Source organism: Bos grunniens, chromosome 13 (genome assembly GCF_055505025.1).
Source record: "Bos grunniens cultivar Pamir isolate PY7600 chromosome 13, Bosgru_T2T1.0, whole genome shotgun sequence".
In the NCBI taxonomy this organism is placed as follows: Eukaryota; Metazoa; Chordata; class Mammalia; order Artiodactyla; family Bovidae; genus Bos; species Bos grunniens.
In genome coordinates this window covers 21,607,977-21,635,039 of record NC_141177.1, presented here as the reverse complement: position 1 = coordinate 21,635,039, position 27,063 = coordinate 21,607,977, and the positions used below count along the sequence as shown (strand labels likewise).

Here is a 27,063-nt window from a genome sequence, read left to right as displayed (position 1 = left end):
CTCTCTTCAAAAAGGGCAACATGACTCTCCCTGTGCTAACTGGGCAGGGACAGGAGGGTAAGGGGCGGTGAGCAGGTGGGGAGAAGGACCCTCAGAGGGGTAGGGCCATCTGGGTTCTGGGAGCCAGGAACGAGGCCATCCTCGAGTGGGCTGTTGGCTCCTTCCTGGCTGTCCTGGGGTCACTGGACCCTGAAGTCCCGGCTGAAGTAGGAAGGCCTTCTCCTGGCTCTTGTGGAAACACTTGTGACTTAAAGGACCAAGTAATCTATTAACATCTGGAAGCACCACTCACTCAAAATTCTCCATCCATTCAACAAGTTATTTAATGAACATCTATGTGAAACTCGCTCAGTTGCGTCCAACTCTTTGTGACCCCACGGACTATACAGTCCATAGAATTCTCCAGGCCAGAATACTGAAGTGGGTAGCCATTCCCTTCTCCAAAGGATCTTCTCAACTCAGGGATCGAACCCAGGTTTACTGCATTTAGATGCTGGAAAATTTACCTGTGGACAAGTCATGGCCTTTCTGGTGCTCACTGTGGAGAGGGACACCGGGGGAGAGGGACCATCAGCAGAAAAACTCATAATATCAGGAGTGTTAGGGCAACACGATAAAGAATAAAGCAGGACAAGAGGGGCGAGGGACCTGCAGGACTGCGTTTCCCAGAGTGGCCAAGAAGGGCCTTGCCGTCAGACGACAGAGCAGAGGCTTGCAGAAGTGAGGGAGGTTGTGACAGGCGGTGTGTGTGGGGGGGCTGGTGGGTTCCAGCAGGCAGTCAGGAGGCCACTGGAACTAGGGGATGCGTGAGCTGCGTGGGCAGTGAAGCCATTCGGGGGTGTTTCCTCCTAAGGGGCACATAATCCCGGGTGGGCATCTTCCACTCAGAGAAAGGAGTTCCATCAAACACACAGGTTTTCTTCATCAATGAGCAAGGAAAATTCAGAACCGCTGGTGCAGTGCTGAACCTCACTCTAGCCCCTCGGCCACAGTTTAACAACGACAGAAGCCATGGTTTATCAGTTGCCAAGTGCACCATAGGCCCTTTGGGTGCATGCAGTTATCAGCCCCATTCTACAGATGAGGAAGCTGAGGCTCCAAGGGGTGAAGGCACTCGCCCAAGGTCATGAGCAGAGCCAGAAGCGTGCAGTCCTGAAGGCCCGGACGCTAGCTTCCTTCCCAGCCCATCACCTGGAATGCTCACGGTGCTGCGGCACCTCAGAACCCAAACTCCAAACGCACGTCCCCCTTCTCCATCAAGTCCAGCTTAGGGTCCACCGCACCTCGCCTCACATGGCCTGCTTGTCTGTACCATCAGCCCGGCAGTTGGGCAGCAGAGAACTCAGCTACAGCAGCCAGCACGGTGGCTCTCTGCCCTTTCTCCCCCGAGACAGCCTTAAGTCCTTCCAAGAGTGGGGAGCGGGCTCTGTGTTCTCTGGACAAAGCCAGTGAGACCAGTCAAATTGGCTGAGTTGCCTGGCATGACACTGGGGTTTAACGAGGATGCAGCATCAGTCTGACAAGCAGGGGCTTGGTCCTGTTACACATGGTTCCTGAATGGAGACCATATGAAACCTGGACCCTGGCTGGCAGGCGGGTGGCAGCGTGTTGCCGTGTGGCATTCCCTGCCTGCAGCTGCCAGGCGCCCCCATGCAGAGCCTCGGGTTTCTCTGGCTCAGCTCACTTAACTGTTCGCCCAAATGGCCCCTCTCCACATCTCCCTGCCCAGACAGGCCAAACTGGGCAGAGGTGGGCTACATTTTACACTGAATTGTGACCACCCAATAAGGAAGAGCACCCAGTGCCCATCCATGAGGGGCTCTGAGACGAGGGTTGTCTGAGCTTTCCTTGTCCAATAGGAACAGCAGGCACCCATGTCAGGCCTCTCTCCAGATCTGGTACTCGCCCTCCCCACCTTGGACCTGCCTCAGCTGCCCCAGGGCTCGTGAGATCGGAACCCAAGCAGTCTGCTCAGCACCCACATCACAGTCCACCACTCCGAGGGGCCGCCTCACCACACTTCCTCCCTTCAGTGGAAGGAACCAGATGCCTTAACAACAAAGCGTCTCAGGATGAGACCCAAAGGAAATTCACGGGAGATGAAGCTATATTTACACCCACACCTGGACCACTCTTATCAGTGAACAGATGTGCACTGATGGACCACCTACTATGTGCTGGTGCTGTGTTAGGAGCGCTGAGACCACAGCAGGACTCCTTCCCTCCAGGGCCCTGTTATTTAGGGAAGAAGAGACACGACTTTTGACCCACGTGTAGGCACTGAAGGAGAAGGAGGCTGGGGAACCCCGTCTCCACTTATTCACTATCAAGCTCTCCCCAGTGAGTGTGCCACAGCCCCCAGTGTTTTGCCACATGAATCCCTGTTCTGTGGGTGATGGTTCTATTAAGCTTTTGATACCACTGATACATAAACTTTTAAAACTTTATTTATTTTTATTTGGCCTTAGCTGTGGTCTGAGCTGTGGCCTGCTGGATCTTTAGCTGTGCCACGTGGGATCTAGTTCTTCCACCAGGAATCAAACCCTGGCCCCCTGCACTGGGAACGCAGTGCCTTAGCCACTGGGCCACCAGGGAAGTCCCTGATACAGTAAATTTTTAAGTAAGAAATCAAATTTATGAGGCCTAACTTAAAAAAATACACCAAACTATAAGTTCCAATCCAAATCAACTCCCACATCCTCACTTCCAGGCGGACCTACCAAGAGAAGTCTGCCCAAGCCCCCTTTGCCATCCATCTGCTACGGCAGAGCCCCCTGCAGACTGTCACCTCACCGGCTCACCCCAGGCCCAGGCTCCAGGAGCAGGCCAGTGACACAGGCAATTACCAGCACATAATTCAGAGCCTATCAGCGATGAGCAGAGTGGGACATAGCTGGGCTTGAGGGACCTGTAAGAGGTGATGGTGAGGGTTACGGAGAGCAGGCCCAGAGGTCACAAGTCGGGCACTCTGGAATCTCAAGGAAACCTGGTTTACTAATTTCTCTTTCTGTAAACAAACTTCATTGAAACTTTCATTAAAAAATAAAGGAGTGTGTACAATCCATTACTTCTGGGGCCCCTCTTCCTAGACCCCACGTGACTCCTGGCTCTGGCTTCAGACACCCTGCAGGCTGCAGCCTTGCCCACCTGTTGACAAAAGGTCATCATTTATTCGGCGCCAAAGGACCTGAGCCACTTGCGGGGTCACAGGGCGATTGGGTCAACTGCCCTTCTGGAAAGGGAACTCAAGAGCTGGGGTGGGGGGGGCGGCAGGAAGACACCACCCAAGGCTGCTCCTGGGACACACCCCAGTCAGGGAGCCCTGACTCTGGGCAGGAGGAGAGGAGCCGACCAGACCCTCCCTACTCTTATCTGCAGTCCAGAATTCACGGGCAGGTTCAGTTTCTCTCCACCCAGGCTCTGAGGCCCTTCCTCCTCTGCAGGCAAACTAGCACCAACCGCTGCCCAGCCCAGGAGGAGGAGAAAATGGGAGACCAGAGGGGAAATGGTGGAAACGTGCCTGTATCCATGGTGTGTAACCAGGGGCAGGTGCTATCAGTAACCTGATTATTTTACAACTGGGGTCAATTTCTCGGAAACTGGGTTCCTGGTGCCTCTGAAGTTGAGCCATTTGCATCCTCCAGGACAGGGATCCTGGGGTGTGCCTCACACAACATTTTCCAGGCCTCTCCTCAGAGCTGTAACTCTATCTCTACTGCTTGCTTTGAGAGAGAAAGGGAGAAGGATTTGCTGTGAATTCAGTGCCGTTGTGAGCAGTAAGCCTTGGGTGTGTGTGTTTCAGAGGAGGGGTGGGAGGCAGGAATGGGCCAGGCAGGAAACAGACCCCTTCTCTGTCCATCCCCTTGGGGTGGGTTTGATGAGAGGCTGAAGCTCTTGCCAGGAAGACCACCAGGCTCAAGGCAGCTGCCCTGGCACCGGCTCTACCCCAAACCGGCGGACACCAGGGTGGACAAAGTGAGCACCTCCTTCTGGAACACCTGTAGGCCCCTCCCAGGCCCTGGAAATTCTTCAGCGCAAGGCAATTCCCCTGCCTGTCTCCATGTCAGCGAGCATTACACACATAGCCTTCTGAGCATGCCAAGGAGGTACTGAACCACATTTGACCCCAACTTAACCACTTCAGCTCATCAGATGGCTTATTAATGGAAGACGAACCCCCTCCTTCCCCCAGGATCCAAAGCAACAAGGGTTCAAAATCCTGGTTGGGAAGGAACAGCACAAATGACATCTTAGGGTGGTCTGAGCCACAGCTCCTGGGGGCTAGGGAGTCCCCAGACTGCAGCTCATGCCCTCGTTCCAAGCTCACCTGGCCACCAGGGGCAGACGCCAGGCTCCTGGGGACAGACACTCCACTCAATTCCACTCCTTCCTGCCAGCATACCTCCTCTGCTTCCTAGCCATACAAGCTCTTCTGGGAAACATGAAGTGGGGAGGGCTGACATAGCCAATCACCTACCACATTTTAGGTTCTCTCTCTCACACACACACACACATGCACAGAGTCTGTCAGAGACGTCTGCATCGACACAGGGATGCTCTGTTGTCTCTGCTGTCATGGGTGCCTGGATGCTGGGGTGAGCATTTTCAACACCTTCCTACTAGTGTATTGAGTGTAAAACAGGCTTTTGTTTCCCAAGCAAAGGCAACTGGCTGTTTTCCCAGCACTCCTAACCACGAGGGCCTCATTGATACCCCAGACCCTGCCATGAACAGGGGTCTCTTTAAAAGGGAGGCTGGAAAGATGAGCTTCAGCAGACAAGGTTCTTCCAGCAGAAAAGTGGGCTTGAGAGAAACCACTCTGCACTAATCCCCTGCAGGAGTTTCCTTCCAAGAAAAGGACCCAGACAAGACAAAAAAAAAAAAAAGTTCTTGAGCAACTCAGGGCCAGCGCGGCTCCACACGGCCCCAGGGTGACTCAGGCCACATAAGTTCTCCCAGATCAGCCTTTCCAGCTGGGAGGAAGGCCCTGGATGCTGGGTTTCCTGCTGTTCCTCAGGACGGTGCTGAATGGGGTGTTGGCGCCCAGCCATGGTGCAGTGGATGTGGGAGGGGGGTGGTGCTGTCTCCAACCCCCACTCTCCAAAAGAAGCCCACCTTGAGATGGGGTTAAACTAAGCTTGATAGTATTTAACTAAGAATTCAGGCTGTAATGGGTTTCCAATGTAGGGGTAATTCACTACCTCCTGGCTAAACCATCACTGGGGCTTGGGCCCTATATGGGTCCTTCCCTCAGAACACCCGAAGACCAGAAGCAAGGGGCAGGCAAGATGGGGCCCCTGGTCATGACTCTCTCTGGAGCAATTGTGAGAGCCCCACAACCCTCTCCCCACACCCCCCACCTGGTAGGACAGGGGCCCAGGCTGGGGTTTCCAGCTCATTCTGGGATAAGTAGGGCTTTATCTCAAGGGAGAATCTATTTCAAGCCACAATCCTTCTCAGAAAGAGGAGGAAATCACAGAGTCCAAACACCATTTCAGGTGAAATCAGGAGGTTATTAATCTCCCCTCAGAGCAGACAGAAAGAAAAATCAATGTTTTAGAGGGGGGAAAAAGGTTCCATTTGAATTAATGGGTTTGTGGCTTCTCCATTGATCTGCGCCTCTTCACACTTTCTTTTTGTGCTTTTGTGCTCTTGGGGAGGAGGGAGGAAGAAGGGAATCGGGAGGAAGGGGGTGGGCCTCCCGATAAGGAAAAGGACGGTCTAACCTTAACCTTTCTCCAGGAATAATGCTAATTAGCGAGGCATAATGAGAACTTCCCCCAGGAAGCGCGGCCCGCTAGGGGCGACTGGACTCCGGCAAACGCGGCTCCAGGTGGGAGTAGGGAGGTGGGGGTCACTTCTGAACCCACGCGGCTGGAATAAAAACGTGAACTGCACTCCCCCAACCCCCGCCGCCCGAAAAAGTGTCCAGCCTCGGAGAAGCGAGAGCGGCGGACGGAGGTGTAAATCCAACTTAACCCGGGCGCGCGCCCAGGCTCTGGCCAGCTGCCCCCGACCCATGCGCCCCGGTCCGTAAGGAATGCCCCTAAGACAGGGGCCGCCGATACCCCAAGCTTCTGCTCCGATCATTCACTTGACAGGGGCATCAGGTCTGGTCCAGGGAGGTGCGGGGGTCTGCTGAAGTGGGCTCAACTCTGCAAATCCCGTCTCAACTCCCCGCGCCGAGGCAGGGAGCCCCTCCCTGCCACTCAACGCTTCCCGTCCTCACATCTCCAAACAGTCCACTTCCCTTCTCGCTACGGCCTCGGCGGCGGCCACTCCAACCCGGCCCCCACCCCGCCGCCTGCGAATGCCTGCCTCCACGGGACGCGGTGCCGAGCCCGCCGCAAACCGTACGGCCGCCGCACAATACCGCGGCGCGGCGCACACAATCACCGCCCCCCAGGACCGGCGGCGCGCACGGCGCGGGAGTGGGGTGCGCCCGGCAGCCCCCCGCACTCGGGGCCGGGCGCCCCTCTCGAGAGCCCCGCGGCCCCCGGAGTGCAGGCTTCACTGCCCCCACCCCACTCGGTCCCACTTACCCGCCCCCCGCCCCGCGCCCGAGCCCACTCCGCCCAGGGCGCAGCCGCTTCCGCGCGCCCCCCTCCTCAGCCGCGGCGCAGGAAGCTCCCCCGCGTCCCCCTCCCCGGAACCCCCCCAGTCTCCCGCCCCCCTAACCGCAGCTCAACGGCCGGCCGCAGCGGCGGGAGAAGGGGGGCGGCGGCCCGGGGGCCCGGAAACGGCCAGATCGCGGGGATCCGGGCCGGACTCCGTACCTGGGCGGGAGGCGAGGCGGAGACGCACGGTCGGGCTCGGCGAGTGAGCGGGGCGGGCGGCGGTGACAGCCCTCCAGCTCCAGCTGCTGCTGCTGCTGCTGCCGCCGCGGCCGCCCGGGGAGAGGGGCTGGCACCGCCGCGGCGCGTCACTGCCCGGCCCGGGGGCGGGGGTGGCCGGGGGGAGGGCCCAGGCGAGCGGCGGCGGCGGCGGCGGCGCCGCGGCCGGGAGGGAGGAAGGGGGAGGGGGGCACCGGGCACGGGGAGGCGGGGGAGGGGGGCGGGACCCGGCACGGGGCGGGGGCCGGGGGGAGGGGAACGCACGGAGGGCTTACGCTGGGGGAGTAGGAGGAGCAGCCCGAGGAGGTGGAGGGGCGGGCGGGCAGGCGGGAGGAGTGGGCCCGGGCGGGGGGAGGGGGAGAGCGGAGAAAGGAGGGAGGGGAGTGGGGAGGAAGAAGGAGAGGGTGCTGGGCCAGGTAGGGGGAGGGATGAGGGCGCGCTGGACGCGCCGCCGAGCGCTCCCGGGGGTGAGCGCCCTTAAGGGGGAAGCGCTTGGAGGAAGATTCTTGCGGGGGACGGAGCCCGGGAAAGAAGGCGATGGGGTCTGTGCCCGCCCCTTGCTCCCGGAGGACCCAGTCTTCGAGTCCGGGGTGAGGGTTGGGGGAGCGGCGCGCGGTCGGCTATCCGCGTTCAGGCCAGAAGAGGAGAGGCTTGACCCAAAGAAAGTGACTCAGGCACCTTTAGGAACTCTCGGCACCCTGGGCCTAAGGCAGCCCTCGACCCCTACGCGTCCCCTGGTTCCCAGGGGACGCGGGTACTCGCTGGGCGGGGCTGCTGGGCCAGAGGGCTGGGCCCCCCGGCGTTCAGAGCGAGCCCCGGGTCTGGGAAAGACAGGCATGTGGTCGGCTCTGTGCTGCCCGCCCCCCAGCCTCTGGGCCCCCACCTTTTCTCGTTCAAGTTCAAGCTCGGGCTCCTCGGCGTTGCTGCCCACTCGCTGCCCCCTCCCATCCCCCTCCTCTATTTCGCACCATCTCGCTTCTTCACTCTTCCTTTGTCTCTTTCCCACCACTTAGTTTCCACCCTCCCCTGCTCCCCTTCCCTACTGGCGGGCGCCTCGGAGTCCGGCTGCGCTCACCTGTGCGACCCAAACATTTCCACCATCTCCAGCGCCCGCCGCCAGCCTGCTCCCGGATCCGTCCCCGCTCCCCCTCCCGCCGGTCATTGTGCTCCCCTAAACCACCCTGCGCGGGCTCCTGAAGACGCGCAGGATACAGTTGTAAAGTAACAGGATAACATCAAGAATGCTGCTCCATCCCAGACCCGGGAGCGCGCGGTCCAGACACAGCATCGCAGTAAGGGGAAGACCCGCGCGGATCAGAGATGCGGTGCCGCGCGCAGACTGTCCTCGTCCACCTTGGGTGCAGGAGAAGACCGCACCGGTCGTCGCGGGGGTGGGGGACCCCGGACCTCTGAGGAGCCTTAGACTCAGCCTGGAACATAGAGCGCTCGTACCCCAACAGCAGAATTAGACGCCCCCCCCCCCCAAAGCAGGATTAGATCCCAACAGAGAAGACGGGTCAGGGGCAGACTCCCCCTCCCCAAATCCACACCCTCCAACAGGTCAGCCTTCAGAAAAACCCTGTGTTTTAACGGGGTTGGAGAGCTGCCCTCGTGGAATTCTGTGAGGAAATAGCAAAAAAAAAAAAAAAAAAAACACCAGTAACGATCCCATCTCCTGATTCCTCTGGTCGCATCCAAAGAGGAAGGGCAATTTCTACTGACTTTACGCTACAATTCATTCACAGGGAAACCAGCGAAGAAGAGAAAACGAGACAGCCAGCGGGATTGTTTGCAATTTTGAAACAGACTGCCTTTAACCCTCCAACTTTTTTTTTTTTTCTCTGTAAAAAGCCTTTTTCTTTCTTCCACTGAAAGCTTTGCATTGTGAACAATCCGAGGTAAACAAGGCTCCCTCTACAGGTACGAGTTGGAAATACAGTATCACAGGTTCAGGGCTCAGTATTCACCCATTAGAAAAATAAAAAGATGACAACACATCGAATTAACAGAGCACAGACTTCCTTCTGCACACGCTTAAGATTTCACTGTCAATATAAGACCCACACTTTATTTTTAAAAGAGGCTCTAAGCATGTTACTCATTAGCACCTTTCATCCCTAAAACCAAATGTGTTTTCAAACCAGTTCTCTTCCCTCTTTTCTCCATGAGATCTTAACGTCCCCTCCTCTGTGGTGGTAGACAGTTTGGAAACTTCACTGCCTGAACGTCCACACACAGATAATGATTTTTAGAATTAACTAGTGGCCATGACTCTTGAATTCATACAGGGAAATGTGGCTGTTTTCAACACGGGAACTGCCCTTCCTCACTCTGCAAATGACATAATTCAAGCCCAGGATTTCCCATCTCTTCCCCCCACATTTCTGGAGACCTTTGACTTCTGGCCTGAGTCATGATTTCACAGCAATGGTGGACATCTGGGCTTGAAATATAAACCCAGATCCAACTGGTGTTCAAAGGCGGAATTGAACCCAGATAACCTACCTCTTCTCACAAATAAGAGAGCTAGTGCCGCCCAGAAGGGCAGAGCAGTGATTTTCTCTAGGCTTGAAATGTGAACTCATTTACCATCCCTGAGATAAAACAGCCCCAGCCCCACTCGACCCACAGGAAGTGGCTGGGGGCCCTGGAGAAGCCTGGCTGTTTAGCAGCACTGCGAATTAGGGGAGTTTTCCTGTGTGCTGAAGCCTGCAGAAACCTCCTGGCTCTTTAATTCCTGCAGGAGCTGCCTACTCCTTGAGTAACCTTGTGTAGGTTGTTTTCAGCGTCTTTGCGCATCTCCTTAAAGTGGCCACAGCATGGGTCCCAACGAGGAATGGCATGACCTAGTTTCTTGACCACTAATTCTCCTGGTGATATGTCTCTTCTTCCAGCCCCAGTCTGGTGAGAGACCACAACAGAGAAAGGCTACTCTGGTCTGCTTAAGGGTGCAGTACTGCCTTCAGGTCCCCTCCAGGCTCTACGTACAGTGGGTGCCTTTGTAAATGGTGGCATTTGCTCTGTGGAGCTTCTTAAGCAGCAAACCACTCCGGGCAGATTCCCATATGAAATGAGCATGCTCCAGGAGCAGGGACCCGACCATGGGAACCAGTAGTTCGTGATCTGGAATAACAGGATCTTATCGTGACCAGAATAGATACTATTCAAGCATCTCAGTGCATTCAAAAATGTTTTTCCCTGCAAATTACTTATAAAAGACACATGTACCTGCACCAAGGCAAGGCTGGCAGACACTCCCCAACTAAGCAATCAAATCAGCAGACCCGGACGTGGAGCCCACCTGAAATGGTGTGCTCACCTCCTGAAGGGATGCAGTGAGAACATAGCATCACCTGTGTTGAGTTCTCCCCATGTCAAGTCCTCCCGCGCAAAATGCTTAACCTGAATCTGATCATGAAGAGACAACCAGACAAGAAATACTGAAAGACAGAGACTCTCCACAAGTGTCCTGGATTCCTCAAAGATTCACTGTCATCAGTCTGACAGTTCTCAATCACGAGACTAATAACGGAATGCGAAGTTTGACTCCTGGTTGGATCCTGCAGACATGGGATGAGGTAGTGATGGGGTGAAGGAGAAGCGGAGGATGAGGGGGTGAGGGGTGGAGGGCACACAGGGGAGACAAGGTGGGCTCTGGGCTGAGTAGTCAAGGAAGCCCCTCTTAGTTTGAGAAAGCCCACATGGGCCCTGACCCTGGGATGGTGGAAGTTGAAACCTGGGTGAAGACTTGGGGGCACGGTCTTGCAGGTAGAGGAAAACAGCTAGTGTATAGGCCCTGAGTCGGGAAGAGACTTGGTAAGAGAGAGGGGGAGGTTGGGAAGAGGGGAGGGGGAGAGGGCATGTAGGGCCCAGCACTCAGAGCCTTGGACATTACCGCAAGGTATGGGACTTTTATTCTAAGAGCGAGGAAGTCATGCAGTCTAAATTATGAGATCAGAGGAGATTAGATTCTATCTTATTATACATCAGGAGTGGTTTGGGGGTGACCATGAAGGAGGTAGACTAGAAAGAGTTTAGCCAAATGGGACTGGTTCCAGTTCTGGCTGTGACACCAAACAAGGTCTTGGGGCACCGGTTTCCTCATCTACGAAGTGAATAATAAAATAGTGTTTTTAATGTGTTTGACACCAAAATTTCCCCTTTGGCGTTAGAAACTGCCCGCCTCCCAGCTGTCCCAGGATGAGCCTCCCCTCCAAGTATCACACCCTGGGTCCCCCGGCACAATGGACAGGGCAGTGGAATTGAGGGTCTGTGACTTCTGAGGTCAGGTCATAAAACACAAGCTTGCTCCTTCCCCCAGAGGGGTGCTGGTTTCAGCAGCAGCTTTGTCGTCAGCACCAGGAGGCTGCTCCTCACAGTGCTGGCCGGCAGCCTCTCCACAGATGCCGCTGCACCCGTTTCCTCAGCGGCCAGTCGCGCCCGACAGCTCCCATTTGACTACACGCTTGTCAGCGCTTGGTATCAGCAACCTCTTTCATCTTCGCCAATCTGAGAAGTGAAAAATGGTGTCTCTCTTTGCCCTCTTCATTTGGGAATGGGAGCCTATATTTATGCATATCATGTGTTTACTGGTCACATGTAATTTTTTTTTTAAACAATCTATTCATATTCTTTGCCCTTTACTGGGTTATGGTCTTTTATTTTTTGTAAGAACTGTTTAGAAAGGGAGGATATTAGTCTTTTGTTATAAAATTTGCAAATATGTTTTCTTTTTGTTATTCTTATTTTGTTTACAATGCGATTTTTTGCCATGAAAATTTTACATTTTTATATCATCCAGTTAGTTTTTTTCCCTTAGGGCTTTAGGATTTCAGGTCAAAACAAAGGTTTTTTTTTTTCCACTCTAAGATTATAAATGTAATTCACCCATATTTTCTTCCAGAGCATTTATAGCTTCGTTAGAGTTAAATCTTTATTCTATATGTAATTTATCTCCATATAAGAAGTGAGGGAAATTGAGAAAATCATAATGCAAAAAGGCACATGTACCCCAGTGTTCATTGCAGCACTATTTATAGTAGCCAGGATATGAAAGAAACCTTGATGTCCATTGACAGATGAATGGATAAAGAAGATATAGTACATATACACAACAGAATATTACTCAACCATAAAAAGGAAAAAAATTAAGTAGTATGTAGTGATGTGGATGAACCTAGAGTCTGTCACATAGAGTGAAGTAAGTCAGAAAGAGGAAAATATCATATATTAATGCATATACATGCAATCTAGAAAAGTGGTACAGGTGAATCTACTTGCAGGGCAGAAGTAGAGACACAAACGTGGGGAATGGACTTGTGGACACAGCAGGGGAAAAGGAGGGTGAGGCGAATTGAGACAGTATTGACATGCGCACACTACCACCGGTAAAATAGCTAGCGGGAAGCTGCTATGTAGCACAGGGAGCTCAGCTCAGCGCTCTCTGATGACCCAGAGGAGTGGGGAGGGGGAGGGGAGAGGCTTAGGAGGGAGGGGATATGAGTATACACATAGCTGATGTTGTTGCTGGTTGTTGTACAGCAGAAACTGACACAACATCGTAAAGCAATTATACTCCAATTTAAAAATAAAGAAGTGTGGCAAAGCTCTAGCTTATTCTGTTTTTTTTTAATGGCTATCCAAACTGTCCCAATACCATCTTTTAAATAACTCATCTTCACCCACTGACTGGAAGCACCATGTTTATAGAATACTAATTTCCCATTATTTTGGGAATTGCCTATTCTATTGATCTGTCTATTCCTGTCTCGACAGCATAGCTCTGGAATATATTTTAATATCTGGTAGAACCAGCACTCACCTCTATGCCCACCATGAACTGTCCCTCCCCCAGCATAATAGAGACAGTTAATCCCTTCCCACAGCAGACAGTGCTCTAGGTGCAGCACAGTTATGACATGGGGGAGGTGTTTCTGATTAAGGGGCTGTTAGCGGGTGGTTCCTGGGTAGCTCAAACGGTAAAGAATCTGCCTGCAATGTGGGAGACCTGGATTCAATCCCTGGGTCAGGAAGATCCCCTGGAGAAGAGCATGGCAACCCACTCCAATATTCTTGCCTGGAGAATCCCATGGACAGAGGAGCCTGATGGGCTCTAGTCCATGGGGCTGCAAAGGAATCGGATACAACTGAGCGACTAACACCTGGAGGAAGTGACATCTACTCTGAACCAAAGAAGGCTGGAGGAATGTGACAGGTGGCCAGTGGAGAGGGCTTTCCAGCAGGAAGAGGAGCGCGGCTAGAAGCTCCAGGCTTTACCCATGCCTGGATTCAGAATACCTGGTCTTCAGGCTGGGCAGTAACTCAGCTTGTCCGTTTATTCCTCACACGCACTGATTTTTGCCCAGCTGGCTGCCAGCTCACAGTCAGTTTGACACCTTTGTGGAAATCCAGGAGAAGCTGTCCCACACTGTTCCCGCACACCTTCCCTATTCAGATAAATTTCCCATGATGCACAGAACTGAGAGCCTGACTTGTCAAAATGCGGTTTCCTAACAACCATGACAAAGGTAAAAACGACGATTTCATCAACCGCATTTTCAGAAATATGTTGTTTTAAAATGCCGTCAATTAACCCCTGTTCGTGACGCTCCCCTACTCCACACCTTCAATGGCTTCCCGCTGCTGGCAGACTCAGGTCAGAGCTCTCTGGCCTCGTGTTTTAAGGGCTTCCACGGCCCGGCTGGCCTGAGAGCCTTTTGTTTCAAACTGTGAACTCTACACGTCCAACAGACTCACGTCTTCTGTCCCTCAATCACCCACGTGTGATCCCCTGCAAGCCTTTGATCGAGCATGCTTCCAGACATGTTTTTTCCCCCACAAATATGTACAGTGCCCCTCCCCATGCCAGGCACCGTATGAGAACAACACAGGTCAGCCTACTCGGAGCCTGCGGGCCAGTCGGAGAGAGAAATTAAACAAAGGGCCACAAAGTTTCTAGTCACAGGATAAGTATTCAGTTTGCACTTGATAGGTGCAGGGCCCGCTAGGAAGGAAGTACCTAGTAGGTGAGGACACAGTGGATCCTGGAGGGTCCACTGAGGAGGTGACATTTAAGTTGGGCACTGAAGGATACATGGGTGTTCACTAGGTAGAAAAATACTTTGGGCAATCAACAAAGACATCCTCCACCCCTGCCAGATGTAGGCCCCTCTGAACTCAGAGTGGCAGTCTCACAGACAGCCCAGCTGGCTCTGGTGACAGGTCTCTGTCAGTCTGATGTCACAATGCACTGTGGTCCTTCCCATTTCCTGCATTATACATCTTCCCCAACTGGACCGTGAGCTCTCAGGGTCTGGGACAGGCTTTTAGATGGCAGAGTCCCAGTCCCAGGGCCCTGTCGGGTCCTGTAGGGACTCACCAATGCATTGCTCAGGACTCCGCCCTGCCCTCTGTCCAGCACAGCCCTGAGGTCTACAACAGAGCTCCGAGTTAAGTGCACTCCCCCCTTAACGCAGACCCCACTTCACAGCTCCCCAGAGAAGGGCAACCTACCTCCCCTCCTTTCTGTCGCAGCACGTCTGGAGAGGCTCAGCCAAAAAGCCAAGGCCAGCCCCAGTGGCAATACTCCTCCTACATGTGCAAGGGACAAAAACGAGCTCAGATGGTCCTCGAAGAACACACACTGGAATGGTCATAGCAGCACCACTCACAGCAGCTCTGCTCCGGGAACCACCACGTGTCCATGCAGAACGGACGAGGGTGGTCCATGTGCTGTGGAGTACTGCTCAGCAATGGGAAGAACAGACTAGCGGTTCAGGACATGAGGACCCTCTCAAACTCATGCTGTGGGCAAAAGGGACTACCCTGGTGGTCCAGTGGTTAAAAATCCACCTTGCAACGCAGGGGATTTGGGTTCAATCCCTGGTTGGGGAACTAAGATCCCACATGCCGCAGAGCAACTAAGCCTGCACATCGCAACTAGAGAGTTCAGGCACCACAGTGAAAGATCCCGCATGACATAAAGAAAATCCCACATGCCGCAGCTGAGACTTGAAGCAGCCAAGTGAATAAAAAAAGAAAAGCAATCTGCGCTATCAGAGGTCAGGAGAGTGGTCACCCTTGCTGGGCACTAGTGACCAGAGGGGGACATAAAGAGCCTTTGGGGTGCTGACCAAGTTCTGTTTCTTAATGTGAGTACTGGTCACAACAGGTGGATTCTGTTTGTAAAAATTTACTAAGCCATCCACTTAATGATATGTGCTCTTTTCTGTACGTGTGTTAAACTTCCATTAAATTTGAAAAAGGGGGAAAGAAGCTAAGGCCAGTTACTATGACCGAGGTCAGTGTAATCAATTACCACGACCCACACAACACTGGGCGCTGTGCTGGGTGCTCGGCTATGCGACCTTATTTCACCAAACAAGGGTGATATTAATTGCCACTTTGCACATGGAGAGTAGGGACTCTTGGAGGAAGATTAAATGACACATCCAGTCACCAACAGCTCAGAGACGAGGGGACATGCTCACAGTCACAGAACCAAAAGTTAGTGGCCATGCTGGGGTTTGAAACAGGGTGCACTGATTTCCAGAGCAGGTGGTGGACCCCAGGTGGGACCCCTGAGCCTGACTACGGAGTGCTGTGCTTCACCCATCTCCAGTAGAGCAGAGAGAGGAGCCCTCCAGGGAAAGTCTGGAGCTGGGTGAGTGGAGGCTTCCCTGGGCTGGGAGCTGGGAATGGGCTGGGGCTGCTCCACGGTGGGCTTCTCCGTGCAGCCCCTGAAGGCAGCTGAGCCTTGGGGTCTGCTGGGTTGCAGCTCTGGCTGCTCCTCAGCAGGTGACCGGAGGAGCAGTGGGGTCCCTCTGAAACTGGCACAGGTGGCACTTCCCATTTCAGCCCTGAATCCCTCCATGATGGAGCTGTGGGTGTGTTGGGGGGGGTATGTGGCAACCAAGGCTTTGGGGCCAGAGCTGGTGCACAGAGGCCTTTCTGGTGGCTGAGTCAGCTTCTAGGGTAGGGGTAGGGCAGGAGAGTAGGCGATGGGCTTTGTTTGCATTCGGGCCCTTCCTCAGTGTGATTTCAGGCAGGCAAGTTCTCCATGTCTCAGTTTTTCCATCTCTGAAATGGGGGCACAGTAACAGAAGCTTGTTTCTGAAGGCTGCCTGCTGTGCGGCTTAACCGCAGGGAAGCCTGCAGGGTGTGGACTGATGCCTGGTGTAGAACACCTGCCCAAAGCCTAGCTATTGTTAATAATGATGTTGATAGGAAAGATAAGTAATTAATGATACAGATATTGGTCAGCAAACATTTACTGAGACCCTACTGTGCGCCAGGGCCTAACCCTGGTGAACGACTGTGGTGGTGAGATAAGCAGACCTGGGCCAGCACTCATGGAGCTGCTGCTGCAGGGCCCTCAGCCTGGCCCTACCCTCACCATCACTTCCTTTCTCCCTTCCCTTCTCCCCACTACCTCCCCGCCCATCCCTTGGGAAATAACAGCGTTAACCTGGGAGGGAACACGGCTCTCCCTCCCACTCACTGTGACTTCCTACGAGCTTCCTGAGCTCCCTGACACCGAGCCTCAGTTCCCCCATGTTGTTTGTGGGGGACCTGGTACATAGACGGCCTCAGACAACAGTTCCTGCTCCCCTCCTCGCTACCCCCTCCTCCTCTCCTTTCTCCCTGCTTCCCCTCTGTTTCCTTCTCTTACTATTCTTCTCCTTGTCCGAACCTTTGGGAACTTAACACCCAAAGGCATTGTCAAGCTCAATTGATGGCGCAAAGGCCACGGCAGGTACTGTGGACTAACTTACTTGACACCCAGACTCAGTACTTCTCCCTTCTCGTCTCAACTACAGAGTGGGGAGGAAGTGAGATTCTTTCTTTCCCAGTACCCCCATGCAGCTGAAGGTGGCCATGTGACCCTGGCCAATGAGATGTTATAACCAAAGTCTGCTGGCAACTCTCCAGGAGTGTTTTTGCTTTGCTGAGCTAAGCTTATGCCACCCCTTCACACCTTCCTCTCACCCTGAATGTGGACAAGATGGCTGGAGCAATAGCCACCAACTTGCAAGCATGAGGAAAAGGTCAACAGCGTCACAGAGACACCAACCCAACCTGACTGACGTTACTACCAACAGCTGCTCCTGCACTCTTTCTGTTTCAGGTGTTAAAAAAACCTTCATGTTTTGTTTCACGGCCAGCTGAGCTTCTGGCCCAGTAGTCAAAAGCATCATTGTCTGATTCGTAGGGCTCCTGTTTGTGGATGGACTAGACAGCAAGGCCTCCCTCCCACGTGGCCTCTCCTCTAGTGTAAACTCAAAGAGACAGATGACCAGGGCTGTGTTGAGGCAACTGCTGTGGCTACTGTGGTGTGGCGGGGGCACTCAGCAGGGGGAAAGGTGCCAGGCTTTGCACCGGTGTGCCAGGCACTCCCCAAGCCACAGCAGTGTTCCAGTTAAAGCAGATCTTCTGTCTCTGTTTTTTCTCGAGGCACTTGGAGCCATTCCAAACATCCAAGCCTTAAAGCGACCATGGGGCTGGCACGGCATGGGCTCTGTCACTCATGGCTACTGAGGAGGAAGCTGCCGGAGAGATAGGAGCGGCCAGCCTGGGGCCGGGCTGCCTGTGGTCATGCTGGGCTGGGCCTCTCTCCTGCCTGTGTGCAGCGCCCCAGCCCACAGCTCAGGGCTGTCCAGGCCCTGTGACCGACTGCTGAAGGCAGGCTGGCGGGGAGCAGGAGGGCAGGTTGGGCAGCACTCCGGGGGTCCCTTCCCATCTCTGCCAGTGGCACACCTGCTTCCTGCTGACCCTCAACATGTTAACTTCCTTCCTAGAAGAGTTTTCTTGAAGAAAGGAGTTCCTCTGTCACAAAGCAAACTTTGAAAACCACTAAAGTCTGGCCCAACCTGCTGTTCCAGAAACAGGGAAGCTGCAGCAGGGAGAAGTGAAAGTCAGACGGCTGGCTGGGGCAGGGCCACACCTAGGGTCAGAGTGGTGGCTCTCCTAGCTGCTCATCCCTCCTGGCTGTCACCTCCAGTGAAGCCTCTGCCCTTCACACTGAGGCTCTCCACGCATGTGACAGGCGGGCCAGAGGCTGCTGTCCTCTGCAGGCTCCTCGGCTTCTCCCAGGCACGCGGGCCCCTTGCTCCCCTGTCCTGGCCCCTTGCTGTTCCCTCCCCAGGGCCTTTGTACTCGCTGTCTGCTCCACCTGGAAAGCCCTTCCTCCACGGGACCGGCCGCCTCTTCCCATTTGGGTCTGGGCTTGGATGCCATCTTTTCAGAGAGGCCTTCTCACACAGAGGGACAGACTATCAGTGGTCTCAGTTTTAATTCTCTGCCCCAAATCTCTCACTTTTGCATATCTGTTTTTTTTTCTTTTCTTTCTTCTTGACTTATCATCTTTATGGCCTATGAACTCCCTGAGAGTGGGCTCCTTGTCTGTCTCATTCACTGCTGTAGCCTCAGTGCTCAGGACAGTGTCTGGGATGTTGAAGGAATCTGAATGATGTCTGAATCAATGAAGGAGAAGATTTTTTAAAAACATACCAAAGAAAGTTAATTTGCTTATCTAATTCCTTCATTTCCAAGAGACAGTATTTAGAAAGTTAAACTTAGTGACATATAGTTTCAGGACTACATTTGATCATAGTGTCATAGTGCAATTTGTTGAATACACTATTTAATTTTAAAATACATTTTATAGAGAGAGATTTTTAAAAATTATAGCTCGAATTTTTATTGCTAGTATATAAGCATATATATACTTTTTAACATTACTGATATATACAAATAAATGTCATTTAAAAGCTTTTCTAACAACAACAACAAAAAAAACTATACAAACACAGGGTTACAGGGAGGGCAAGGGTCTGGAGGGCTGTGAGCAGAAGCTGTGGGCCCTTGCCTCCTCTGTCTAGGTGGAGGAGGGGGAGCTCCCAGCCCAGCAGGGGTCAGCGGCTGGTCACCCTATGAGCAAAAACGAGGCAGCCAGCACAAACTCACAGTGTGACACTGCTGTGCCACCCGGTAATGAGATAAACATAATCACAACCTGGAAAAATCTTGGCCATGCTTCTTCGAGTCCACCCAGAGCCATTATCTCTAATTGATCTCCAGACATCAGCTGCTGAAGCGTCGGGAACCCTCCTGCATTTTCTAGGTCTGGTTACAAAGCCCAGGCTGTCCACCCACGCACCCACCAAGGGGTGGAGGGGTCAGGTCTCCTGGAGCAGCTCTTTGCTGGGGGCTGGCACCTGTCTGGGCCCCACCTGAGAAGAAGCATCAGGCTGGCAGGGTCAAGGAGGTCAAGATGCTGGGTAAGAGCCACAACCCACCCGAGCCGAGCAGCCTGCATTGCGGTGCCTTAAGCAGAAGGCTCCAAAAGCCACCAGGGGTCTCGCTCTCAAAAACATGTGACTAAAAAATAGAAATGGAGAAACCGCCCTGCCCAAGATATCTCCCTTGTCCTAGATGATCTCCAAGAACTGCAGTCACGAGTGCCGTTGTTAAACACAACAATAACGGGACTCAGCCACGAGACAAGGCCCCTCTGGGTCTCAGGCAGGCCAGATCCAGAATGGACAGGGGCAGTCGAGGTGGGCAGTTGGTTCAGTGACTACACGGATGTTTTGACTTGCTTCTTCCTGGCCCAGCCGGGGAGAGACGCCTCTACCTTGCCCCACCTTTTCCCTTGACACAGATAAAAGCATCCCAGGGCTGGCCCGGCATGCAGGACTCTGCTCCAGGCACCAGGCAGCTCTCCTGCCTACACCAGTAAATTATGGCCACTGCATGCATTTTTCCCCCAGATAATGAGGTTGAAAGGCTGTGTCGGCATCCTCGTGTGCACGGGGCTGGATTCAGTAGCCTGGAAGGGGAGTGAGACTTTAGGAGCAGATGGGGACAATGAGCTGTTGGGGTCTGGGGTATCTACTAACTGCGTCAGGCAACTAACTGGCTTTCGAGACAGGGTGCTGGCTGTTTTCTGCTGCTTTCCCACATTCCTTCAGGGAAGCAGGAGGAAAGAAGACAGACACAGATGTCTCTGAACCCAGGCTGCCCTGGCATAACAGCCATAGTGCTCATTTGCTTAGAGTATGTGGAGACTGCAGCAAGTTTCTTGAAAGCGCTCAAGGACTGTCAGTGAAATAGTGACTTAATGTTCACTAAATAATGCCCACTGGGGGCTTCCTTGGTGGCCCAGTGGTTGAGAATCGCCTTGCAATGCAGAGGATACGGGTTCAATCCCTGGTCTGGGAAGATCCCACGTGCTACGGAGCAACTTAGCCTGGGTGCCGCAGCTACTGAGCCCACGTGCCTTAGAGCCCATGCTCCACAAACAAGAGAAGCCACTCCAGTGAGACACCCTTGCACGGCAACTAGAGAGCAGCCCACACTTGTCACAACCAGAGAAGGCCCTCTCGCAGCAGGGAAGCCCAGTGCAACCAAAAATAATAAATAAATAAATAATAGACATGTCCTGTCTTCCCTGTCACCATCTTCAGGCGGCTGGGAACGCTGGGCTACTGATGTTTTTAGCTCCCAGTTTCCTTCAAGGGACCATGATCCTCCTGGCCCCCAGCCCAGCTTGTTTTCTGGGTGAACAGAAAGGCCTGTGGTCCGTGTCCCAGCTTCATGCTTATGTGGCCGCATCAACGGTGCCTCTACAGTGTCTTTCCCTCATCAAGAATGGTGTATGAAGTTTTTTAGGCATTAGACATTTTTTTTTCCAAGTAACTCTTTTTCAAGCCAAGAAAACATCTAAAAAGAAAGACAACAAGGAAGGGAACCATTCCTGCTACATAGTAAGACGTATTAGTCATGAGATGTGTCGGATATTAAGACATATTAGTCTCGACATTTAAAGCAGTGTGGAGCTGGCACATGAATAGACAAAGAAACCGATGGACTGGATAGAAGTAGATTCTGTTTCAGATGGAAATTCAGTAAATTATAAAGGCGGCGTTTCAAATCAGTGGGAAGCAAATAGATTCTTTAATAAATGATATTGACACAAAAGGGTAAAGGAGGATACGTATCTCAATACATATAAGCTCCAAATGGATCAAAGATCAAATATGAAAACGTGTATTTTTTGCTGTGTCAGCGGAGAGGGTCTAAAAGAAAGGACACCCCAGTAGCAATAAGCATACTTGGCACCCAGATCTTGGTTTTTTTAAATATGATTCTATAATGAAAGGAAGATACAACTGATTCTAGGATTGGGGTAGAAAATATACAAGATGAGCCTGGAGCATCTTGTAGTAGTGGAAGGTAAAAAACACTAAAAAATAAAAAATATCCTATGAAAAATTAACCAACAAAAACCATCGATGGGGGTGTGTCAAAAGAGCACGAGAACCAACTGAAAGAGTTCCCAGTGGCGAAGCTGGAACAGTTTGAGCATCAAAATAGATACAGTAGTACTGGATTATAACACAAAGCCAAGAATAAACAGCCATATACATAAATGATTGAGTATATTTATAAATGAGGAAGGAGAGACAAACCTCCCATGCAAAAGAATTTGAAATAATGTATGTAGATACTTCACTCCCAAGGAGGGAAATTATAAACCCCATTCCTTAGCTGTGGGCTGTATATGGTTGACTCCCTTCCGAAGAGTACAGTATGGAAGGGGGTAAAAGAATAACCTTACATTGATCAGACCGGACACACATTAGGTTAGCCAGGTGCGATCAAGGCAACACCAATAGTCATGAATCACAGAGACGGTATGTACGCTTAATACGATGTGGTATGGGACTTCCCTGGCAGTCCAGTGGCTAAGAACGCGCCTTTCAATGCAGGGGACGCAAGTTCGATCTCTGGGAAGCTAAGAGCCCACGTGCCCCAGCACAACTAAGCCTGCACTTCACAACTACTGGGCCTGAGCCTTCTGGAGCCCGGGCACCACAACTACAAAGAAGCCTGAGTTCTGCAGTGAAGAGTCTGGGTGCTGTGACTAAGACCTGATGAAACAGAAAAGAAAAACGTGGTAAAAACAGCACTCTGAGTTTGGGATTAGCAAAGACAAACTATTATATATAGGGTGGATAAACAAAAAGGCCCTACAGTATAGTACAGGGAATTATAGTCAATACCTTGTGATAAACCATAGTGGAAAAGAATACGAAAAGAATAATACGTGTGTGGGCGTGTAACTGAGTCACTTTGTTGAAATTAAACACAACATTGTGAATCAACCATACTTCAATAAATTTTTTTTTTAAACGACCCTCTGTCTGTGGTCTTTCTCCTAATAAACCACAACCACAGTTTTACATTGAGAAAAACATCAGACAAATTCCGAAATTCTACAAAATATTTGACCAGTATGCTTTAAAACTGTCAAGGTCATGAAAATCAAGGAAAGGTTGAGAAACTGTTACAGACAGGAGGAGCCTAAGGAGATGTGACAGGTAAACGTAATACTGTATCCCAGGAAGGACTGTGGAACAGAAAAAGGACAGGAGGTAAAAACTAAGGAAATAAACTATAAACTTTAGTCGACAAAGCGCCGAAGAATTGATGCCTTCAACTGTGGTGCTGGAGAAGACTCTGAGGGTCCCTTGGACAGCAAGGAGATCAAACTACTCAATCTTAAAGGAAATCAGTCCTGAATATTCATTGGAAGGACTGATACTAAAGTTGGAGCTCCAATACTTTGGGCACCTGATTCAAACAGCCAACTCGTTGGAAAAGACCCTGATGCTGGGAAAGATTGAAGGCAGGAGAAGAAGAGGACAATAGAGGATAAGATGGTTGGATGGCATCATCGACTCAGTGGACATGAGTTTGGGCAAACTTCAGGAGATGGTGAAGGACAGGAAAGCCTGGCGTGCTGCAGTCCATGGGGTCGCAAAGAGTCTGACACCACTGAGCAACTGAACAACAACAATTGGTTTACTAATTGTAACAAATGTATCATACTAATGTAAGGTATTAATAAGGGGAAACTGGTAGGGATAAAGTGGGAGTTCTGCTCTATCCTCTCAGTTTTTCTCTAAAACTGTTCTAAAAAATTAAAAAACTAAAATACTGAGGACACAGAGGCAGAGTGGAGTTAGCCTTTTTAAGACTCAAATGCAGAAGCTACTAGAGAAAAAACTGATAAGTGTGAGTACATAAAAATAAACATGACAAAACATGCTCACCAGGAGCAAGATCAAAGATAGAGGGCTGCGGCTGGGAAAAAAGAGGCAATGGCTAACTCTGTGGAATCAAAGAAAGACAATGTGGCCTTTCTTAATGATCCAGTGGTTCAGCGTCTGCCTGCCAATGCAGGGGACACAGGTTCAAACCCTGGTTCGGGAGGATTCCACATGCCAAGGGTCAACTAAGCCCGTGCGCCACAACTACTGAGCCTGTGCTCTGGAGCCCATGTGCCCAGAGTCCACGCTCGGCAACAAGAGAAGCCAGCACAATGAGAAGCGGGCGCACCGCAGTGAAGAGAGGGCCTGCTCACGGCGACTAGAGACAGCCTGTGCAAGCAACGAAGACCCAGCACAGCCAAACACGAATTAGCTAAATTATTTTACAAAAGGAGGGACTTCCCTGGTGGTCTGGTGGCTGAGACTCTGGGCTCCCAATGCAGGGCGCCTAGGTTCAATCCCCGATCAGGGAGCTGGATCCCACATGCCGCAGCCAAGACCCAGCATGGCCAAATAAAGAAATAATTTTAAAAAATAATAAAAATAAAAAAGGAAAGGAAATGTAATGATAGTGTGCTAATCAACTCATTTATGAAAAATCTATACAGTCATAATAATATAAATACAATAATTTATCTAAATAGGGAAGTATGGATAATATTGAGGGATGGAAAAAGGAGAAATAATACATGTGTTTATGAGAGGGTATGATTGTGTACATATTTATCTCCTCCAGCAAGAAATTAAACAACAGTAACCAAAATAGTCCAAACTAAAAAATCAAGAACTAGCAGTGTGAACACATTTTTTAGAAATAGGAGATGAATACTAGAAGAGACAGCTAAAAAATAAGGAAGAAAAGAAGTTGTCTCTGATGGGTAGAAATTGAAGTGGGGAGGCTGGGACAGGATCTGCCATTTTTCTATATGATTTTTAAGATATATATTTTATTGATAAACATAAAAATGATTACAAGTAAATAAAAAAGATGAACACTTGCTAAGCTGTTTCTGAGGGTTAGCTGCCCTGGGGGGACAAAGGGGCACAGGACAGAACCTGAGAACAGCCACTACCCTCGCACATCTTCTCACAGCAGCAATGTGCCAAGGATCATTCTTTGCCCGCAGAAATCCAAACAGCAGCCTTGGTCAAGGTCAGTATTTCAGTGGCTTTGTGTTTTTCTCGCTGCAGTACAAACCTTCTGCAGTGCCAGGGACTTTTGGAGATGGGAAAAGGTTTGTGCTGCAGCTTCTCAGATTTTGAAAATGGTGCCAGTGGCATTCCAGGCCTTTCTTGGGTTCTCATGGGGCAAGCCCGGCCCCCTTGACTCAGCTCCATAAAAGTAACAGTGGGGGCTGAGAGAGTGGCCCAGCATATCTCAGTGGGTGAGCTCAGTGAGGAGAGGAGAGGGACTAAATTCAGGCAGTGAAGGCAGCAGATTCAACATTCTCAAAGTCCCACAGGGTCCACCCCTCATATTATTCTATGTAGACTTATAGAGCAGAGAAGGCAATGGCACCCCACTCCAGTACTCTTGCCTGGAAAATCCCATGGACGGAGGAGCCTGGTGGGCTGCAGTCCATGGGGTCACTAGGAGTCAGACATGACTGAGCGACTTCACTTTCACTTTTCACTTTCACGCATTGGAGAAGGAAATGGCGACCCACTCCACTGTTCTTGCCTGGAGAATCCCAGGGACAGGGGAACCTGGTGGGCTGCCGTCTCTGGGGTCGCACAGAGTCGGACACGACTGAAGCGACTTAGCAGCAGCAGCAGACTTATACAGAGTAGACACTGATGCTCAAAGTATGAAAATACTGGTCTAGAGAAGTGGCTACAGCAAGATAGCAGCAAAAAAATGCAAAGGTGCTATAAAGCAATTATCCTCCAAATAAAAAATAGGTTAAAAAATTAAAAATGCAAAGGTGAAGTGAAGAGAGTGATGATGAGAAGATGCTGATGGCTGGGAAAGAAACATGCAGCCTCTCACAGTGAAGCCCAAGTTACTCATAGGACCTACTGTCTTCCTTCACCTCTGCACAAGGCAGATGTCTGAGGTTAAGAGGTCTCAACCTCCCCAAGGGCAGACCTCCAAAGTCAAGAGGCTCTGAAATCTTACTGGGAAACTGTGCTTTCAATCAGCATAAAATATCTCACTTTGCCCTATTTAATTTTTTTTTTTTTGCCTTGAACTTGTTTGACATTAATAGTACTTCCCTTTCTTCCCTATGTTTTCATCTTTTTTTGTCATTAAAAAAAGTCTTTTATAAACACCAAGAGGATTTTACCATTAAAAAACCTCATTTGCGCATTTTTGACTCTTTCTAGTGGAACTTAACCCATTTACATTTATTGTGATTTACTAGTGTTCGATCTTGTTCCTGTTAGTTTATCTATGTTTTCCATTCATTACAACTCTTTTTGATTGCTTTTTCTTTTATTCTTTCACTTAATTACTCTTGCTTTGGTTGCTTTAATTACTTTCTTTGGTTCTGTTATTTTTCTCTAGCTATTTAGAAGTTCTACATTCTGTTTTTATTTTATGAAGATTGTTGCTTAATTTTCAAGAAATACATCAGCTTTTTCATGAAGATGGTGTCGAAGGTAAAGGAAGCCCCTGCCCCTCCTGAAGCTGAAGCCAAAGGAAAGACTTTAAAGGCCAAGAAAGTAGCGATGAAAGGTGTCCACAGCCATACAAAAAAGATCTGGACATCACCCAACTTCTGACAGCCCAAAACACTGCAGCTCAGAAGACAGCCAAATGTCCTCAGAAGAGCACCCCTAGGGGAAACAAGCTTGAGCACTATGCCATCATCGAGTTTCCCTTCACACCAAGTCAGCCATGAATAAGGCAGGGGATAACAACACACCAGGTTCACTGCAGATGCCAAGGCCAAAAACAAGCACCAGGCCGTGAAGAAGCTCCATGACACTGGCATGGCCAAGATCAACACCCTGATCAGGCCTAATGGAGGGAAGAAGGCTTCTGTACAGCTGGCCCCTGACTAGGATGGTTTGGATGTTGCCAACAAAATTGGGATTACCTAAACTGAGTCTAGCTGGCTGTTTTTACTATTAAAATAAGAAGAACAAAAGAAACACATTAGAACCGCTGCTTCCTAAAAAGACTATTAAATCCTCAGACATGGCAAAGTTTCCATTCTGCTATTTCTCTCTTGAGCTCACACCTTGCCTGGGCTTCGGGGCAGCCTGAGGATGGGGAAGAAGGAGATCATTGTTGCCATCAAGTTTACATATAATCTTATTTATTTATTTTTGGCTGTGCTGGGTCTTCACTGCTGCATGGGCTTTTCTATAGTTGTAGAGAGCTGGGGCTACTCTAGTTTCAGTGCATGGGCTGGGCTCAGTAGTTGCTCTGTGGTATGTGGGATCTTTGAGGCCCAGGGGTTGAACCCACGTCTCCTGCATTGGCAGGCACATTCTTTACCACTGAGCCACTAGGGGAGGCTGTCATCAAGCTATTAAATCTGGGTGCAAGGGAAAGAGACACGTGTACCCCAATGTTCATCGCAGCACTGTTTATAATAGCCAGGACATGGAAGCAACCTAGATGTCCATCAGCAGATGAATGGATAAGAAAGCTGTGGTACATATACACAATGGAGTATTACTCAGCCATTAAAAAGAATACATTTGAATCAGTTCTAATGAGGTGGATGAAACTGGAGCCTATTATACAGAGTGAAGTAAGCCAGAAAGAAAAACACCGAAACAGTATACTAATGCATATATATGGAATTTAGAAAGATGCTAACAATAACCCTGTGTACGAGACAGCAAAAGAGACACTGATGTATAGAACAGTCTTATGGACTCTGTTGCAGAGGGAGAGGGTGGGAAGATTTGGGAGAATGGCATTGAAACATGTATAATATCATGTATGAAACGAGTTGCCAGTCCAGGTTCAATGCACGATACTGGATGCTTGGGGCTAGTGCACTGGGATGACCCAGAGGGATGGTATGGGGAGGGAGGAGGGAGGAGGGTTCAGGATGGGGAACACATGTATACCTGTGGCGGATTCATTTTGATATTTGGCAAAACTAATACAATTTGTAAAGTTTAAAAATAAAATAAAATAAATAAATAAATCT

General features: G+C 50.8%; 1 protein-coding gene across 4 annotated transcripts in view; it reads right to left on the bottom strand.

The window, feature by feature from the left end:
* NOL4L (nucleolar protein 4 like) overlaps positions 1-27,063 on the bottom strand; it is a 127,453-nt gene that overhangs the window by 25,372 nt on the left and 75,018 nt on the right. Inside the window, exon 1 of one of the 4 annotated variants that reach the window (XM_086332428.1) lies at positions 6,777-7,026. The exons of 2 other annotated variants lie outside the window; for them this stretch is intronic. The gene's annotated coding sequence lies outside the window, so the exon portion shown is untranslated. Of the gene's footprint in view, positions 1-6,776; positions 7,027-27,063 lie in introns of those variants that run through there. One more of the 4 variants, XM_086332432.1, reaches the window with a different exon arrangement.